The following is a 19,910-nucleotide window of genomic DNA, read 5'->3' as shown; positions in this document are numbered from 1 at the left end:
CGACCCCACGGATTGAGCAAACAAAAATTCTAACTTTGCAGGCAATACAAATCTGATACTCATTTCTGAACAATACAACCGACTATAACTTGCCATTGAAGATTTTCTGGAAAATACAGGTTAGCAACCATAGAGCTGCATATCGAATGAGGTATTTGATTCCCAGTGATAAAAGACTAAAGCCAACAGGAGACATTCCAGGCTAACCCAGATGCTGTAAGCTTAAGGAATTTTTCACCTGTTTATAAGCTTTAGTTCTTGGAAGAGGCTGTATCCAGGACAGCCTAATATTCAGCTTACTAAGAAAGATTTTATTTAATTTGGCCCATCAGAAAAAAAAAAAAAAAAGACCACAGATGAAAAGGCTAAGGTGCTATGCTTCAACAGTGAAGCTCCAGTACACACAACACACCGCCCTGATGAGGGCAATTGTGAACCAAAGTGCTGGAGCCAGCCGGCCTGGGTCCAGTTCCTGGTGGTGCCACTTACTAGAGTTGAGTGACCTCGGGCAAGTTATGTACCCTCTGCGCCTCATTTGCCACAACCCTGAAATGGAGGGAATAATGCTCCTACCTCCTGGGACTGCTGTGAAGCTGAAATGAGCTGATCTCACAGGTCCAGCCATCACGAACTTCTTTTAGGTTCTCAAAAGCACCAAGCTTAATCTCTCACCTCTGCATCTAGCACATGCTTTTCTCTTTGCCAAGAACATTCTCTTCTCCCTTTTCTTGGCTTCCTTTAGGTCTTAGTTTAAATGACACTTCTAAAAAGCCTTCCTTGACCTCCCCACTTTATGTCAGGTGCCTCTGCTGTTTGTCTTCCCAGTGCTCATATCGCACAACACCTAAACATATTCAAGTTTCTGTTCCCCAGCTGGGCTATAAGCTCTTTAAGGACAAAAGTCATGTCTGTCTCCATCACCGCTATAATCCCGAGAACCCAGCACAGTACAGGTACACAGTAGGTGCTTGCAAAACAGTTCTGTACTGAAATAACAAGTCACGCTAAAGAGGAAGGAGACTAAAGAATGAATTCCCACTTAAATCTTTCACGCTAGGCAGAAATGTATGCCTCTTCATATCTGAGATGTATAGGAATACTTCCTCTCATCTATTGAGAAGTTTGAAATTAAACATGAGACATGCCACATTCTGGTAGAATACAAAGCTTATGGCCATTCTGGGTAGGAATAATGATTTCACAAGCAGAGCAAGTAACAGTCTGTTCAGGATGTTTACATCTATGATTTCATGTCTCATATTCCAAAGCCTTTACTGATATAAGGATATTGCAGCAAAATTATATGGTTATGGTACTGCTCTGATTCTCATCAGCTGGGCTAAATGAAATCTGTTAGTGCAATTGGCACAGATGGAGAGAAGCAAAGGAAGGTGAGACCATGAACACGGAAAACAGGAAAGAAAAAAAAACTGAAAGTAGTATTAAGAGCAGAGAAGGCAATGGCAAGCCACTCCAGTACTCTTGCCTGGAGAATCCCAGGGACCAGAGGAGCCTGGTGGGCTGCCGTCTATGGGGTCGCACAGAGTCGGACACGACTGAAGCGACTAAGCAGCAGCAGCAGCATTAAGAGCAACATCAGCTGCTACTCTACAAGGAACCACTGGGTGGCGCCAGTGCCCCTGGCTTTCTCCAATACAGATATGGAACCAGGAGGCAGAGCCACCAATTAGCCTGCATCTTGCAGAGCCTAGGTTAAATGCTCAGAAGTTTATTTTCAGCATACTGATACAATTCACCAGATTTCAAGTTCTCTGCATATATTATTAACACAGGCATAGGTTTTAAGGATTTTTTTTATCAGAGACACCTAGAAGGTGGTTTGTCAACATTTTTACCTGGTGAAATTTTTCAGGGTCAGCTTATCATTCTAAATGCAGAGAATCTCAGAGTGAGATGCCAGGGATTCTGAGTGGAGTGATAAGGAAGGAAACGGATCAGAATGACTTAGAAAGCTATTTTTAAAACTATTAGGTGGTATTATCCCACATTTTAAAATAAACTTTCATGAACTGATTTTGGCAGTTTTTCTTTAGTCCCTCTTAAACCACTTTTAGTAGAAATAAAGAATATATTTTGTCTTAGTAAATGAACATGATTTTTATCGGAAATTTTTCAAAATACAAATAAAGATTTTCTTTTTAACTAAAAAAAAAACTATTAAGTTGAGCCATATAAAATTGCTGATAGTCAACTGTTGCATAACCCCCCAAATAGCAATTTCAAACAGTTCAACCAAATACACACCTATTTAGAATGACTGATTTAGTGAGCCACTGTTACTGATAAGAGTGTCCTATCTCTCAGGTTTGTTGGGGGAAAAAGGTTGAGAATACATACGGTTTCTCTTTAATCATGAAGAGCTAATGGAACAAATAAATGGAAACAAAATAACTAAAGACAGGGAATTTGCTGGCAGTCCAGTGGTTAGGACTCGGTGCTTTCACTGCTGAGGATATGTGTTCAATCCCTGGTTGGGGAATTAAGATTCTGCAAGCCACATAGAATGAAAAAAAAAAAAAACCCTCAGGGTAGGGAATAGATTAAACTATATTAAAAAATAGCAGACGTGGGAACATGTTCACCAAAAAAGTAAATGCTATACTAAGTGTAAAAAGCAATTACAAAGCAGTATATAAAGCACATTCTGTGTTCTGTCGTTGTTGCTCAGTCACTCAGTCGTGCCTGACTTGGCGACCCCATGGACTGCAGCATGCCAGGCTTCCATGTTCTTCACTGTCTCCTGGAGCTTGCTCAAACTCATGGCCGTGGAGTCGGGGAAGCCATCCAACCATCTCATCCTCTGCCATCCCCTTCTCCTCCTGCCCTCAATCTTTTCCAGCATCAGGGTCTTTTCTAAGACCCAGTGTTTTAGGGGCATTCAAAAAGTTTGGGGGCATATGGAAGGATATATACTAAAAATCTCAATAGATGTCTCTGGGTAGGGGGTTATTCTTACTTTGTTTTGTCTTTTTATCCATACACGTTTCTTAGAAACATGTATAACAATTCTGGATCCTGGAACAGGAAGAAAAATAAAGACTTTGGTAGAAAAACTAGGAAAATCCAAACAAATTCTGTGCTGTAAAGTACTGTGCCACTGTCTGTTACGTAAAATGTTAACCTTAGGGGAAGTTGGGGGAAAGATATCCAGAACATCAGTACTAGGTTCACAAATTCATTGTAAATCTAACATTATTCCAACATGAAATACTTATTTTTAAAAATAAACCATGTATTAAGATCACACCTTTTAAACCTAGAAGAAAAAATCCATTTGGTTAAAAAGATTCCTACATTTAAAGAATAATATTGTGGAATCAAACTTCTTTCATAGATAGAAGCTTTGAAGAAGGTATGCCTTCTAGCATGACAACCAAAAGCTATAAAGACTCAACAACGTATGCATCGCCTTTCATAATATGAAAGTGAAGTTACCCTATTAGGCAAAGACTCACTGAAGCTGGAAATAAATGGCTGAGTCTCTATTTTCTTTGATTTTGTAATCATCATTGCTGAAGACCAACCACCATAAGAACATTTGAGGGAAGGAATTAAAAGTACAGCCAGTAACAACCTTTAATTCAAAAAAAATGTATTTACTTTTTGTCTGCACTGGATCTTCATTGCTGCCCTCGGGCTTTCTCTAGTTACAGTGAGTGGGGACTGCTCTTTAGTTGTGGTGCACAGACTTACTGCTGTGGCTTCTCTTGTTGCGGAGCATGGACTACAGCCTCTAGGCCCATAGGCTTCAGTAGTTGTGGCTCAAAGGCTCTAGATCGCAGGCTCAGCAGTTGTTGCGCACCAGCTTAGTTACCCCGTGGCATGTGGGATCTTCTCAGACCAGAGATCAAACCCATGTCTCCTGCATTGGCACGCAGATTCTCAATCACTGGATCACCAGGGAAGTCCCAACCCTTTTCTTTTGTAATATTTTTAGTTGTAGTATTTCTACTTGTCAAATTCCAGGCAGCTACAGGTACATGAACATGCATTCATTCATGAAAAATCCAGTGAACATTTACTATGCCCTCCTCTCCTTCCGGAGCTTAGTGTTCAATAGATAACATTTTAAGAGGACCTAAGACTAGGCACTTCCTGGTGGTCCAGTGATTAAGAATCTGCCTTTCAATGCAGGGGGTGCAGGTTCAATCTCTGATCCAGGAGCTAAGAGCTGCATGTTTCGTGGCTAAAAAAACACAACATAAAACAGAAGCAATATTGTAATAAATCCAATAAAGACTTTTAAAATATCCACATCAGAGAAATCTTTAAAAACTTTTTTTAAAAAGAGGCCATGAGACTAACACAGAGAGCAGACATACACCTGAAACAGGAAAGGAGTATCACCCAGGAGTCAACCCTCAACCCTATGTGCCCAATCAGATGATCATCTTACCTTTTATTAATAAAAAGCTAATACTAATAGCTTCCCTCTAGAATTATCCAGTTGTACCTGTTACTGCTTAGGGACCAGCTGGCTTGCTCAAAATGTATTTTTTTTTAAATCTTTAAATATTGGAGCAAGAAGAATTATGCAAAGCCAAAGGATGAAAGTGAGGTTCTGAAAGAAATAAAGGAAAAGAAAATGCAGAGCTGAAGTACACAAACAGAAAACTAAAAGGTTTGGATCAATTTCATCTGCAGACTGCTACCCAGCTCTTACAAACAGGTTACAGCCTTCTGGTTATAATACTACTCTGGCAAGTGTAAAATTTGGAGTAGGTTAGTGCCATTGCAAAACACACCCAACTGAGGTTCTGTTACCTGGAAGTTTCATTAGTTGAGTATTGCAAATGCATCAATAAGGTATTTCTGCAGATGAGACCCAAAACAAGAATTTCAAAAAAAAGATTTAAAAAGAAGCACCAGTGTACTAAGAACTCCCAAGCAGAGCAGAAGTCTTTCCCATCTCAATGGAACAGTGCTTAAGGAAGGGCTATTATGTGCTCCCATAAAAAGGTCAGCCAAGAAACTTGCTGCAATTTCAACAGTGTTGATACTTTCTACTAGTAGAAATCACCCATTTATCTCTAAAGCAATTAATTTCTGCTGTATCTGCAATGTAATCCACCTTTAAGACATCCTTTTGCAGTTATTTTTGTGAATTGTTAAGCAAAAGTATATCATCTTTAAATTAAGTTATAATTCAATCCTCCTACAAACATCTGCAAACAATATGAGGAGCAGTAAAAGCGGTTTGCTTTCTCATGTACTGCATGGGGCAATACACTGCTTACTCTTCTTCAAAAGCAAAACTAAGGTCAACACAGAGGTGGTTCTGAAAACAAACGTTCTCCGTTAAGCACACATGTTGAGGTCTGATGGTTCTGTGACAGCGACGGGCCAGATTTTTAAAGAATAAGAAAAGATATTATCAAAATGCTTCCAGCACCTCAATTTGATGGTTTCCAGGGCTGCTGTGCCTGAGAATAGAAGAGAAAGGTACTGAGGTTTGGCACCTGGTGCCAAGCCCACCTAGACAACATCCTGATCTTTCATCAGCAATGGGGCAGTGCCAGTAAAAAAAAGAAAAAAAAAAGTTTAAGGTCAAGCAATAGCAAAACATGGCTTCAGAGCCAGCCAAGTACCAAACTCAAAACAAATTCTTCCACAGAACAATTTTATGTAACTCAAATACGTAACTGTGAGGCTTTGAGACATTATTGATTTTCTTTCATGCAGCAGGTAGAGGTAAGCAGTAGAGGCAACAAATCGAAGAATAGATTTTCCATCCTAAACAGATTCCTAATCACTCCTCTCAAAGCAGAAGAAACATTTCTCATGATCTCATGACAAAATGTTATGACATCTAGAAGAGATCAGACAAATAAAATGACCTTAGTGTTACAACAGCTAGAAACAATGCAAGAGTGAAGAAATCTAGTCTGGGTTGAAAAGTAATTCTTTCAACCAGAATTAGCTGCATCAAAATGAGTTGCGTGCATCTCATCAAAGTCATTAAAGTAACATATAAGTGTATCATAACAATCCCAGATTTGAAGAAGACAAAAAGAATTTTGACTCAATTTTGCAGATTTCCACTGAGGACTGTGATATCATCAGATTAAACACTGCAAGGCTTCTCAATATTCTCTTAGTTTAGGGATTCGATAGGCTACAGCTGGTTTCTAAAATATGTCTTTTAAACTGGAGTTGCGATTCCTAGTTTTCAAAACTCAAGAGACGTTCTGGCTAGAGACTATGCTCACAGCCACCTCCCACTCCTTTGGTCATGCCCTAGTATAGCATCCACCTCCTCTTTCCTGTGGGCAATGCCCTAAGCAACATGGCCCTTCAATCAAAGGCACAGAGGGAGGTGGACAACAGTCTTCATCAGTTGAGGACAATTAGAAGCAAGACTAATAGGAAGCACTTCCTCCTTGTGTTTTTTAGCCGCTAAGTCATGTCCGACTTTTGTGACCCCATGGACTATAGCCTGCCAGGCTCCTCTATCCATGGGATTTCCCAGGCAAGAATACTGGAGTCAGTTGCCATGCCCTCCTCGAGGGGATCTTCCCAACCCAGCGATCAAACTGGAGTCTCTTGCATTGGCAGGCAGATTCTTTACCACTGGGCCACCAGGGAAACACACGTTCTCCCTAAGAAGTTAAAAAAAAAAAACAACACCTCACAATCGTTAAGGGTTGGGGGCTTTATGAGAAAAAGATCAGTGGTCTGAAAGTTGAGTTAGGAACAACTCTGCCATTTCACCACATGTATATCATTGCAATTATAGGCCAATCACTCCACACAAACATTTCATATAACCAAAGAACAATGGCCCAAATGCAGGGTACCACTGACGTAAGACAGAGATTAGGTAACTATCTGAGCACTGGAATATTCTCCTCCCAAGAGCCAGGTAGAACAGTCTTCCTTTGCAGACTCCTTATACTTACAGTGACTGCAAAAGGACCCTACTGAGCTAGGATTCAAGTCAGCCAGCAGGACTAGTGCACGTGTCTTTACAACTTCAGTGAACAATTTGTACTTCCGGGGTTGAGAATCATCATCCCTGATTCAATTCTACTCAGTCCTAAAAGAAAGACTGGAATAGTGAGGTTGGGGAACTCCATTTCAAAACAAGAATAAAAAACAGAGAATGGAGATTCACCAGGGAGGTTTCCATTTTGCAGCTGTCGTTTCTAAAATTACTTGTAAGAAGTAAATTATTTGGGAGGATACTTCCTAAAGAAAGCTACTCCCTTATTAACAGTTTAATTCTCAACGATCTCCTGGTGATCAAGAGATTATTAAAATTAATGTACATAAGGGCATAAATTAAAAACCTGCTTTTACAGAAAAATCCTGGCCTTTACACTTGACACTAAAAACAAAATAGAAGGAAAGGGATCCCAAAATTTCTGGTGGAAAATCTGAGTTGTATAATATCCTTCTAAGTTCAGTCATTTTGCTTAAAAATGTATAACATGTAACTATATTTGAATGAATATGCTAATACTGACATTTCTTTCTACTGAGGGAAATAAACACTACATACTTTCCCATCTGCAGGTCGCTATAATTCACCAAACAGTGAGCCTGAGCCCTGCCTTTTCTAGTTTCCAGAGTATGGAAATCACTTTCTTCACAGATATTCTAACCTACTTCTGTAAGGAAATGCACAGATGGAGTCCCAAATATTTTATCAAAGGCTTTAGACCATTCTAGACTAAGCTGCAATTGACCAAATCTCAAAGGTTTCTGTGGTTCCAAGTATAAGAACCATTATCCCGGCCTGCTTTTCTCTTTTCTACTCTATTTGTCTGAAACACATTCATCTGACAGTTATTTATGGCTAGTTCTGCTCAGTTCCAGCCCTGAGTCAAGTTACGGTTTTTCAACTATTCTTTGAAGCTACTTCTCGAGTTACCATCTTCAGCAGTCATGAAGAACAGAGCACCTTTCACTTGGATGCATCCCATGAGGTACTAGTGCTAGCTAGTTATGTCTTCTCTTCTGTTTCCAAAGCCATAACTGAACTTTAAGCTCATTCAACCAAGTTTCTGTTTCCTGTCTGTGGGAAGTTTTCAGCTTGCAGTTCATTTGAAAAGCAGAAATGACTAATCTATTCTGAGAAAAACGAATGACCACCATTTCAGAGGGAGCAGCTCTGCCCATTTTTGCAGACCTTTTTTTTTTATGACATCACCGGGGTACCCCCAGGGGAGTGGTCCTCCAAAACCCTGTCATTTCTTTTTTTAACAGTATTAGAATGCTTCGGGCACATGTTGAAGGTAATAAAGAGAATACCTAAGAGAAAACAGGTATTTCACCATGCCTTCCACTGCCTTAACTTCCTAACAATCGCTAGAAGCCACCATAAATGTTTCAAATACCTCTGTTAATAGTCTCATCTATTCTATTATATTCACACACGCACCTGTGAGAAATGGGAAAACTCTATTCTGCGTGCACGCTTAGTGGCTCAGTCATGTCTGACTCTGCGACCCCATGGACTGTTGCCTGCCAGGCTCCTCTGGCCATGGGATTTTTACTCCCCTATAAAATCTTCTAACTTCACAGTGCCTATGAAAAAAAAATCCTCTTGCTGCAAAATCAGTTCCAGAAAGGCCTTGGAGAATGGGGATGCTATTTCAATTGCCGTAATGAAAATACGAGCAGCTACACTGGGCCGTCACATTAACATCACTGTCTACAAGGTAGAATATTCTTTTGTTAAATACTCTATTGAATTCATCATAAAGTAAGGTATTTTCACCTCTAAATCCCACAGTATAAACCCAGAAGTGGTTATAATGAGCCTATAGCAGATGTGCTTAATAAATGCTTCTCGATGACATATAAGCAGAATACATACTATACAAATCAAACTTGGTCCTGCAACACACTTCTAATGTTCAATTTTACTGTAGACTGAGATACCATAGACAAAGTTTCATGTTGCCACAGACACCCAGATTTTCTTTACTTTTACAAGCTGTGAAAGAGCACAACTACGCCCACACATTCACCAAAAATTAGTCAGAGCAGTTGGTTTTTCTTTGAACCAAAATAACTGTTCAAGCTCAGTTTTAAAATCTTCATTAAAACCAAACCCCACCCAAAAGATGCCTAATGACCTTTTAATATACTGTACTTATATATCATTACTAGTAACTACAACTTAACCAACATGCATAAATTCAAAACAGAACTGAACTGGTTTAACATTGAAAATTTTTTCATTCCTTGGTTATTTACTTTTGGTGGCCATGACTTTGCTTGAAGATTATAGTTTGTCCCCGAAATGTTATTTTAAGTGGAACACTGCATTTACCTGGCACATGGTTGTTCTTTTTCCCACTAGTATGTCTTTTTCACTTATTTACAGTTATCGATCATGAAAGATGCTCACTGTATAGAGTCCAGTTAAAGGAAGCAAGTTACAAATCAGTATGTACACTAAGAACCCTTCTTTTGTAGAAAGAAGATACATATGTTTGCACACGTGTGCCCAAAAGCTGACAATAGATCTCCCTGGGTATGGGATTATAGTGTTTTTATTCTTTTTTTATACTTATATTTTCAGTGCAGAACATTCAGAAAATACAAATAGTTTTAAAAATAATGTTCTTCCTTTGTTAAAGTACTACTGCTGCTACTGCTGAGTTGCTTCAGTTGTGTCCGACTCTGTGCGACCCCACAGACGGCAGCCCACCAGGCTCCTCTGTCCCTGGGATTCTCCAGGCAAGAACACTGGAGTGGGTTGCCATTTCCTTCTCCAATGCATGAAAGTGAAAACTGAAAGTGAAGTCGCTCAGTCGTGCCCGACTCTTAGTGACCCCATGGACTGCAGCCTACCAGGCTCCTCCGTCCATTGGATTTTCCAGGCAAGAGTACTGGAGTGGGGTGCCATTGCCTTCTCTGGTTAAAGTACTAAGTACTCTCTAAATACAAGGCACTCACCCCATTTCTAGCACAATGTTATTGTATAAAGCACAATGAAGAAACTGCATTGTAAACATCCTTCAATGTGTAATGTTGCATATGAGGAATCTGTAAAACTACTATCAAAAGGGTAATCATATATTAAAATGCATTATAGAATTGTATAGGGTAAAAAGTATAAGTATCTCTATAATGCCTTCCTCTAACACCAGTCCCTTTTGCCCTAGAGATAACAATGCACGGTGCCTATCAATCAGTCACACCTCTGTATTATCCATATGCATGGCAAGGTTTTGTCTTTTTAGATAGGTGGAATCATGGTATATGGAGTGTTATATAATTCTCTCCACCTGTTAACAACATATTTTGGAACTCCCATGTCCATTTATATAGGTCTAAGGGATTTCTTTCCTTTCATAGCTTCATATTATTCCACAGAACAGCATGTTATTATTTAAGTCGTTCCCCTTCTTGTGGACATTTAGGTTGCTGCCAAGTTTTCACCGTTACCAAGCTTCATTGCTTTCAAATCTTGTTTTATTTTTATACAAATGTGCAGATACTTACCCAGAATAGCTTCCTACAGAATTACTGGGTCAAAAATATATGCACATTTAAAAATGAGAGGATTTTGGCACTCTATCAAAAAGCTACACAATTCACACTCTCATTAAAGTGTATGACAGTGCCCATTCCTTTCTAAAAGTGGATATTACAGTTTTTGCCAATGTATTTGGTAAAAAAAATGGTTTTCATTTCCCTAATTACTAGAGTGAAGTTGAGCATCTTTTCTTTTTGAATCATTATTTCAATTTCTTTTCTTTTTTTTGTAAAAGGCCAATCACAACCCTCTGCCACTTTTTCTAACAGGTACCTTTTATTTATTGATCTGTAGGAGCTCTTTACATAGCATAGATATTACATAGTAGAAACCTTTTAACCTAATTTTATTTGGAACAGATTTATCTAATTAACAAAGTCAACTAAGGTGGACAATCATAAAAAAATATGCTCATGACAAACATTTCATTTTATCTTCATTTTATCTGTGGTAAATGTACACTCATTCAACAAGTTTTTGATAAAGGGCCAGAAGGCCAAAACCTTTCTTTAACTCCAGGCCCACTGACTGTAAAGAAATTTAAACTGAATTCTTAGATAATGCAGAACTTCAAAGAACTTAGAAGATACTTGCAAGGAACTATTAGTGGAGCACCCTTCAGATTTATATATATATTTTATACAAATCTTTTATCATTGTCTTACACACACCTAACTTACAACTTGCTTTCATCAACTCATTTCAAAATACACCATTTATTTTTGTTACAATAAACCTATCCCCCAACTTCAACTATCATCTGTATTTGCTGAATTTTATTTCTTTCACATCTCTATGCACTCTGAACCTCAACTTCTGTATAATTTGAAGAAAATCCCAGACATCATATCATTTCATATGTAAATTTTCAGTAAGAACTTCAATTCCTCACTACTCAGATTGTATCAAGTTATATGAAAATAAATTTTATATTTACAAAAACAAGAACAAGCACAGTAATTATAATAAAATAATATTTCATATTTTAATTTAATTATTTTAATTCATAATAATTGAGTAACAAAAGCATCTGTTGTACTGGTGGGTTCACAAGCCTGGCGTACCAGATACCAATCTACTAATAGCAAGTGTTCAGTTCATAGTGTGTTTTACAAAACAAACGAATGTCATTTAATATGGTGGTTCAGTTAAGTGGAAGTCAATAAAAGCTTCCATGGCATATATAGAAATTATTTTCCTCCCTCCAGCCTGTCATATGACTTTTCAACTTTGTTACGGTGTGTTGTGCTTTCCAGAAGTTTTTAAAATATCTATATAGATTTTAAAAAATACACCTTTAACTTATTTTGGAGTATGATGTGAGGCAGGGACCCATCTCTTTCCAAATATACAGTGAAACAGTGCAAACTCAGTTTCCATTTTCAACCTTACTTGTAGGTGGGGCATTTAAAAGAACTAAAGTATGAACTTCTAACTTACAAAAGGAAGCTGTGCACACAAAATAATAAACCAACAGTCTTAAGTTCAGCTTGACAGGCTCAAACTGCTATGTATTTAAAGAGCACAGTAACTTTGGGAGGAGGAGCAACAGAACTGCCATACTCTGTCATTACCACTCTGGCACACAACAGAATCTCCAAAGGATATCGCGACTAGATAGGCCTCTTTCTGAATCTCACCAGTTAGCAAACCTGCAAACTGACATTCACACTGAAATAGCCCACACTTGACAAAAATCAACTTTTCCAACTCTTCATCCATTCCTTAACGATGCCCCTAGATCAGTGCCTTTGGACACAATAAAGAAAATGAATACGCTCTTCCAAACCACAATTTCCACATGGAAATATACCTAAAAGGTACTAAAAGTCAAGGTAACATTTGTTAAATTTCCTTTAAAGCATAAAGACTCAATAATTTATTATAAGGTTGCTTTATCTCTGGGCAAACTTTTGTGTAAAGGACCAGAGAGTAAATTGACTTTCAGGGCCGTTAAGTTCTCTGTTGCAACTCTGACACTGTATTTTGAATGCAGACAAACAACACATAAATGAATGGATGTGCCTGTATTCCAACAGAAACGTATTTACAAAAACAGGTGGTGGGCAGGATTTCGTCACAGGTAGTACTTTACCCACCACTGTCTCACACCAATGATTGACCTCTTCCAACTAGGAATCCACTATCTTGGCTATACATTTATTGAGCAAATATTGTGACACTGAAGGGACAATTAATAATTTCAGTGCCCCCTTACAGAAATGAATACTCTTAAAAATCAATCACTAAGCTTTTCCTGTAAGTTCTCAAACATGAGCACATTTATTTTTCAGAATAAGCTACCTTGTAAGAATATAGGTACTTCAGAATAAGGTACTTGTAAGCTACCTTAAAACTAATGCTTATTTTCAAAGATAATTAAAATGAACATTAAGTAGCTACTATAAAAGAAAAATATACAGTCTAGACAGACAAATTCAACATTCTATTCATTATGCTGAGCAGAACAAGCCTACTAAATCTATCCTATTCGCAACTTCACTACTCAAAATGCAGAAGCAGACTTTCAAAGTATATTTAAATGAGAACTCAAATTTTTTTCTTTGGAGTACTTACCAGAAATGTTGATTAGAAACTACACAGTTTTGCCAAAATATTTTAAAATTAGAAAGTGAAACCAAAAATCTCCTTGGCATATGACGCATATACTTAATTTTAAAATATTAATTTTAATGTTACGGTGACTGCCTGGTAAGACAGAAATTATATATTGAAGGCACAAAAGGATGGCAGCCATTTTAATCCAGTGAGAACATGTGTAAGTATGGATTCACACTCTAAGCCATCAAGGTCACTTGTTTGAAGAATGCATCTGAGCTCCAGGAATGCCCAAAGAAAAAATGTTCACACTGCTTACAGAAGTACTGGATGTTATACAGAACAGCAAGGAATATAATTAAATAACAAAGGTACACAAGATTCCTTCACACTATCCATAAGAGGGAAAATTGACAAACTGGACCTCATCAAAATTAAAGACTTTTATTCTGTGAAACTTGCCTATGAAGAGGACAAAAATGCAAACTGCAGGCTGGGAGAAGATATTTGCAAACCACGTGGCCAACAAAGCACTAGTATTGAGAATTATATAAAGAACTCTCAGAACAGTAAAAAAAAAAAAAATCCAACTAGAGAATGGAGAAAAGACATGAACATACATTTCACTGATGAAAATACAGAGATAGCAGATAAGCACGTGAAAAGATGTCCAACATCATAGCCATTAGGAAAATGCAAATTAAAACTATGACAAGATATCACCGTATATATATCTATTGGAACGGCTAAAAATAAAAAATAGTAACAACTCCAAGTGCTGGCAAAGATGAGAACCATTCATACATTGCTGAGGGAATATAAAATAGCACAGTCACTCTGGAAAGCAGTTCGGCAGTTCCTTAAGAGACTAAACATCCATACAAGCATCAATTGCACTCTTGGGCAATTATCCTAGAGAAATGAAAATTTATGTTCATACAAAAACCAGTACATAACTGTTCATAGGAGCTTTATTCATAACAGGTTACAAAGTACAAGGAAGAACCAGATATCCTTCAATGGGTGAATGATTAAACTATAATACATCCACAGCATGGAATACAACTCAAGAATGAAAAGAACTATTGATACAAGATATATTCCCTGCAAGAATCTCCACACAATCACACTGGGTGAAAAAACACCAATCAGACAAAGGAAACACATTAGGGTTTGCCAGGGGGTCAGGAAGGGAGTGGGATGGCTATAAAAGGACATCAGAGACCTCTGGGGTGATGGAACTGTTCTGTATCTTGACTGTGGTGGTGGTTACATGTGCTAACACTGCATAGAGACAAACTGTTGTTGTTTAGTAGCTAAGTTGTACCCAACTCTTTTGCAACCCCATGGACTGTAGCTGGCCAGGCTCCTCTGTCCATGGGATTTTCCAGGCAAGAATACTGGAGTGGGTTGCTATCTTCTTCTCCAGAGGATCTTCCTGACCCAGGGATCAAACCCATGTCTCCTTCACTGGCAGGCAGATTCTTTACCATTATATATTGCTTATGTATATTGCCTATAGAGAAGCCCACAGAACTAAGTATACACACGCAAGTGAGTGCGTGTAAAACTGGAGATCTCTGAATCAGGTGGATGGATTGTACCTGCTTCAATCTCCTTGTGATATTACGCTACAGTTATGCCAGACGTTACCACTAAGAAAATTAAAGGGTATTGTTTTTTACAATTGTATAAGAATGTACAACTATCTTAAACAGCTAAAAGAGAAACAAATGAAAGGAATATATAAAACCAGTCAACAGCAGGAGTGAAAAAAAAAAAAAACCAAATCTTTCATTTTTGCTAAAGTCTCAGTAATTGAAAGTCAAGGAATGGAAAGAAAGAAAAGGAACACCAAGAAGAGAGTCTACAGGCTACAGTTAACACAATTATCTCTTCCTCCCCTGTGGAGCCTTAACTTCCCCAGGATTTTATGTCCCTGATTTGACTGTTGTTAATAAAAATAAACTGACACACAAAACTATCTCTCCACAACCCTCACCACCATCGTCTGCATCCTGGACTATAAAAGTAAACCTTGGAGGCAGAGGATTGTCTTCTCAACCATCATACCCTAGAGGCCTGGCACAGAATAAATGACAGATGGAGGAATGAGATAAGTTGAATGAAGGAACAAACAAATGAATGAATGAGGTGCTTGCACATTCTTTTCAAGTTGCCTAGCCAATTACAGTTACAAGGCAGTCTGTATACATTCCCATACAGATTTCTTAAAAGCCTTTAAAGAAAAATAAAGTGCGGTATGCACACCCATCACTTGCGAGCAGAAGTGAACAATACCTGACTTTTGTAGAATGCTTCCCAATATATAGACTTTCACACAGAGTTATTCATTTGATATGGATGAATTAAGAATTATGCATATATAGACTGGAACTGGCATAAGCAGATCTTTGAGAAGAATGTTCTAAATAACTTAGGACTTAACTAATGATTTACCGCACAGCCTTAATGCAAACTGTGATAGATATGTATTGTCAAATTAGGGGACTTATGCAGAGTATTCTGACAACATCAAGACCCTTTTACAGATGCAAAAATGAAGTGAGGTAAAGTGACTTGTTCAAGGTTATACATTTAGCTACCACTGGAACTGCACATCAGCCTCTCCAGAGTCCCAATTCATTTCTCTTCCCACCGAACTGGGCAAGCCTCTCCTTTCTCCACCCATCCTGCCCCTACCCAAAACACTCAAAAATGTTCTTCTGAATCACTTATTTTTAAAATCGGTGCTTAGGGGAAAAAATTGAATTTATTCAAGATGTTTATTGTTGCATTACACTTTCTGTGGATTTTTAGGTGTCAAATTACTTCTAGCAGAACAATAAGGTATTTTATTCTACGTTGGGAGAAGAGTTACAGTTCAGTGTTTCATCCTCTGCCAAAATGGCAGAGAGGGTATTAATTCTTACAGGAGTTTTAGGTGTTTCACACTTCTTTTCAATCTAAAAGATGAGCTATTTTAGAATTCAAGGAAGAGGCCTCACACTATGCAAATCTTAACTGATAGGCTCATTGACAGTACAGTCTTTGGCTATCTGCCTACAAACGCATGCATCAAGAGCAATTAAAAGGATTTGTTATAAGTAATATAAAAGAAAACCTAATGTGACAAGCAACTACTGGGAAACATGGATTTCATCAGGTTAAATCTCCCTTATGCTGCAACACGTTACAATACTAAGCATGAATTCACAGGTCTTAAAATCAAAATACTAGAAGGAACCTTCGTTCAACACCCTCAATTTTGTAAATGAGCTAACTGAGGCATTGATTAGACCATTAACCAATAGAGCAGACTGCTTACTTTTTCAGAGGGACTCATTTAAATGCCATTTCGCCGTTGTTTCTTAGGGCGATGATTGATTCTTCTAACGTGAAAAGAGCGATTAGAGCAAAGTCATTTCAAGAGAGTGGAAAAAAAATGCCTTTGAAAGAGGAGATGCTGGAGTGAAGAGGAGAAATGACGTCTTATTTAAAATATGTAACCCCTTAATGGGGGTTAGGCAGTGAATCATATTCTCCTCGATTTTTCTCTGTGCTATAGACATCGACCACAGTTCTTTCTGTAGGGCACTCGAATGAGAGGAAGAGGAAGTGAATAAAGCTGATGCTAAATATACAGCACCCACGGAGGGCAGGGATGTAGATAGGTAGGACAGGAAAAAATAAGAGCACGCTTCTGCTAGAAACCAGTCGTTTTCTAACCCACCTAAAGATAGGAAACTAAGAGGATATCGGAACCTAGGGCATCCTTCAAATTCGAAGGGCGGATGCTTCTAGAGCCAGAAAGAGTCCCAAGCTCCCAGACATAGAGCGACTCGAAACGGACAAAATGGAGTTGAGGTCCGGGGGCGTCCTAAAGGTCGTTTGGAGGTCTGGCGAGTCCCTGGTGTGCTCACTGGGGAAAGGTCATGGCAAAGCCTAGCACCCCGATCAGGAAGAGCTTTTGGCCCTCGAGGAGGCGGTTAGTGGCATGAAGAGGCAGACCAGGGTCTCGAAGACCCCACACCTCAGCAAAGGAGATGATGCCGGCATCTCGGGAAATCTTCCCAGCCCGGGAGGAGGCGGGCGGGTAAACCGCCCAGGCTCTGGAAGAAAGCGAACGGATTTCGGGAACAGGAACGCCCCCCCCCCCCCCGCCCACGTCCTCTGGGCTCAGGTGTGGGATGGTGGCGCGGCCAGAGCGGGGGGCCCGGGACACAGCAACGGGGGACGGGTGCCGGGGCCGGAGCCTCTCCGGTTACGGCTACTTACCCGAGGCGCTGCCTGTGGCGTGTTCGCAGCCGGCGGGGGCTCGGCACTCCAGAAGCCGGCGGAAAGGAGCCGCGTGCCCGCTAGCGCTGGGACGAGGAGGGGCGCGCCGCGGACGCCGGAGAAAAAGCCGCAGCAGCGCGCGCGCACCCGGAGGGCCAACGGAGGCGGGGCGAGGCGCAGCGCCGCGCGGGCCCGGAAAAGACGCGCCCGGAGGGGCGGGCGGAGCGGGGGCGCGCGGTGGTGTGGCACAGCCGGCCGAATCGCGGGCGACGGCCCGCTCAGCCCACCCACGCTCCCGCCTCCGCTCACCCCGACGTCAGCCGAAAGGAGGGGCGGCGAGGGCCGTTAGAACGCGGGGGGCGGGGGGAGGTGCGGGGGAACCGAGTCGGCTAACGGCTCCTCGCGGGCTCGCCTTAGGGTCCAGCTCCCGCACCCGCCGCCCGGTGATGGAGCTTGTTTGGGAGAGGTTCCGGAGCTTATCTGATTTCCGCGAGCTACCCCATGGGCCCACGCCCGTACCTGCGGCTCGCTTTCCCAGGACTCCACCCAAGAATGAAAGTTGCCCTCGGGTCATATTCCAGCTGCCCTTTCAAGATACTCATCTTCGGACTTAAGTACTCTTTAGAGAGGAATCTTAACGTTCTTTGCCTAAGACATCCTGCCCCTCCAAGCCCCACCTAACGCCTCTCTATCGCGCCTCTCCGCATTAAGACCCCATACAGCGATCCCCACTTATGAAATATCACAAGAATACAGGGTTTTCACTTTATGCCTTGTGTTTCTACGATGGTGTCATGGCAAAAAGAGCTCACAACCGATAAGGAAATGTCACCGCAGCACTGTGACATCTTACTGGCCCTAATCGTTGCTTCTGAGCCAGTCCTACAAATAATCTTCCCAAGAGATTCAAGAAATTGCTGTTAAAAATAAAATGCTGGCGAACTGTCTCGGGGCTTCAAAAGAGACCGTAATTGTAAATAAGCCACGACAAACTGCCAAGAATTTATCACCCAAAGAAAGAAAATGCCAGTATTCTTCCAGTTCCCTGATGTTTAATGGAGAACTAGCTTCCTTTTCTTGCTAGGCATGGACATGTCATTTCACTGTTTTTCATTTTCCCATATAATTATGGAAGGTAACAACGCGTGTGTGTGTGTGTGTGTGTGTGTGTGTGTGTGTGTGTGGCCAACTCAGATTACAGGCTACAGTTGTCCTTAGACTTTAGTGTGCATCTGAATCATCCGGGGTGCTTGTTAAAGTATGGATACCTGGATCTGAGTGGGACTGAGAAATTTGAATCTTTAATAAGCAGATGGTGACACTCTAGGTGGTTGGAAGCCCGCAATTGGAGAGCTGAGAGCTGCAGCCTGTATATGTTACTTCTTTGAAGTGGGATTACTCATCCAATTTTCAACAGGCCCACCCACTTATATATAATATGCCTATGAATATTGCTATGGCAGTCATCTAACTTCTTTTTTCAAGACTGACCTAGAAAGTTCAGGACTTCAAACAACAAGTTTAATTGTCATGTTTATTTATGAGATCTTGTTGTAATAGCAGAAATAAGTAATCATTTGTCATCTATAAAATTCACTGGGCACCAACAGCGTACAGAGGACTGTCAAGTATAGTAAACACAAACGAAATCAAACAAATGATCATCCCTGCCTTCAACACACTTAGGGTCTAGTGATGGAATGAAAACACAGAGAACAGACCCAGTAGACCACATAAATCAGACCAAAATGAAACAAACAAACAAAAAAAACTCGTAATGAAAGTATATACTTTTGTCAGTTTCCTTTGCTGCTACTGCTGCTAAGTCGCTTCAGTCATGTCCGACTCTGTGTGATCCCAGAGATGGCAGCCCACCAGGCTTCCCTGTCCCTGGGATTCTCCAGGGAAGAACACTGGAGTGGGTTGCCATTTCCTTCTCCAATGCATGAAAGTGAAAAGTGAAAGTGAAGTCGGTCAGTCGTGTCCGACTCTTCGAGACCCCATGGACTGCAGCCTACCAGGCTCCTCCGTCCATGGGATTCTAGCAGGCATTTAGCCCAGAATTTTTCAACTGGGTAATTTTTTCTGAACACTGAGTCAGCACAGGTTGCTAATGTTCCTCCAGCTTTAGAAGGTGTAAAGGAAAGAGCCTGAAGCTATCAATTTTTGTTTGTACGTATGAATCTATGCATGTACATACCTATGTATAAGCATGTCTGTAAATACAGATGTAGAGATATTTATCAGACCAAGAAACTAGTTGTGTTTTCAAGATCTTTATCACATGCTAGTCATCCATGCTAACAGTTCTGGCTACCTTTATCATCTGCCTTTTCTCACCTTTTCCTTTCTAGTTAACCACACTCAGGACGAAGAGGATAGAAGATCTCCAAAAAGGAAACCAAGTATATCCACACAGTTTCTAGCTGCTCTTTTTTCAATTTTTCAAGGTCAAAATAAACTTTGCTTAATTTCTTGTCATCAGAAACCCTCTAGAAGTGTACTACCCAGAAGCAAAACATCCCCCAAGCCACCTGTCTGACATTTTAGAGAGAACATT

The 19,910-nt window shown here is 40.1% G+C and overlaps 1 protein-coding gene across 21 annotated transcripts in view; it reads right to left on the bottom strand.

Moving 5' to 3' along the window:
* Positions 1–19,910, bottom strand: part of ACSL4 (acyl-CoA synthetase long chain family member 4) — an 84,716-nt gene that overhangs the window by 57,549 nt on the left and 7,257 nt on the right. For 5 of the 21 annotated variants that reach the window (XM_060408077.1, XM_042242177.1, XM_027963303.2 and 2 more), the window contains exon 1: positions 17,351–17,521. The exons of 8 other annotated variants lie outside the window; for them this stretch is intronic. The gene's annotated coding sequence lies outside the window, so the exon portion shown is untranslated. Of the gene's footprint in view, positions 1–573; positions 17,176–17,350; positions 17,522–19,910 lie in introns of those variants that run through there. 8 more of the 21 variants (XM_060408081.1, XM_060408083.1, XM_060408085.1 and 5 more) reach the window with 2 other exon arrangements.

The sequence above is a fragment of the Ovis aries genome, chromosome X (genome assembly GCF_016772045.2).
Source record: "Ovis aries strain OAR_USU_Benz2616 breed Rambouillet chromosome X, ARS-UI_Ramb_v3.0, whole genome shotgun sequence".
Taxonomy (NCBI): Eukaryota; Metazoa; Chordata; class Mammalia; order Artiodactyla; family Bovidae; genus Ovis; species Ovis aries.
The sequence above is the reverse complement of the archived record's forward strand: the minus strand, read 5'-3'. Positions and strand labels throughout refer to the sequence as shown.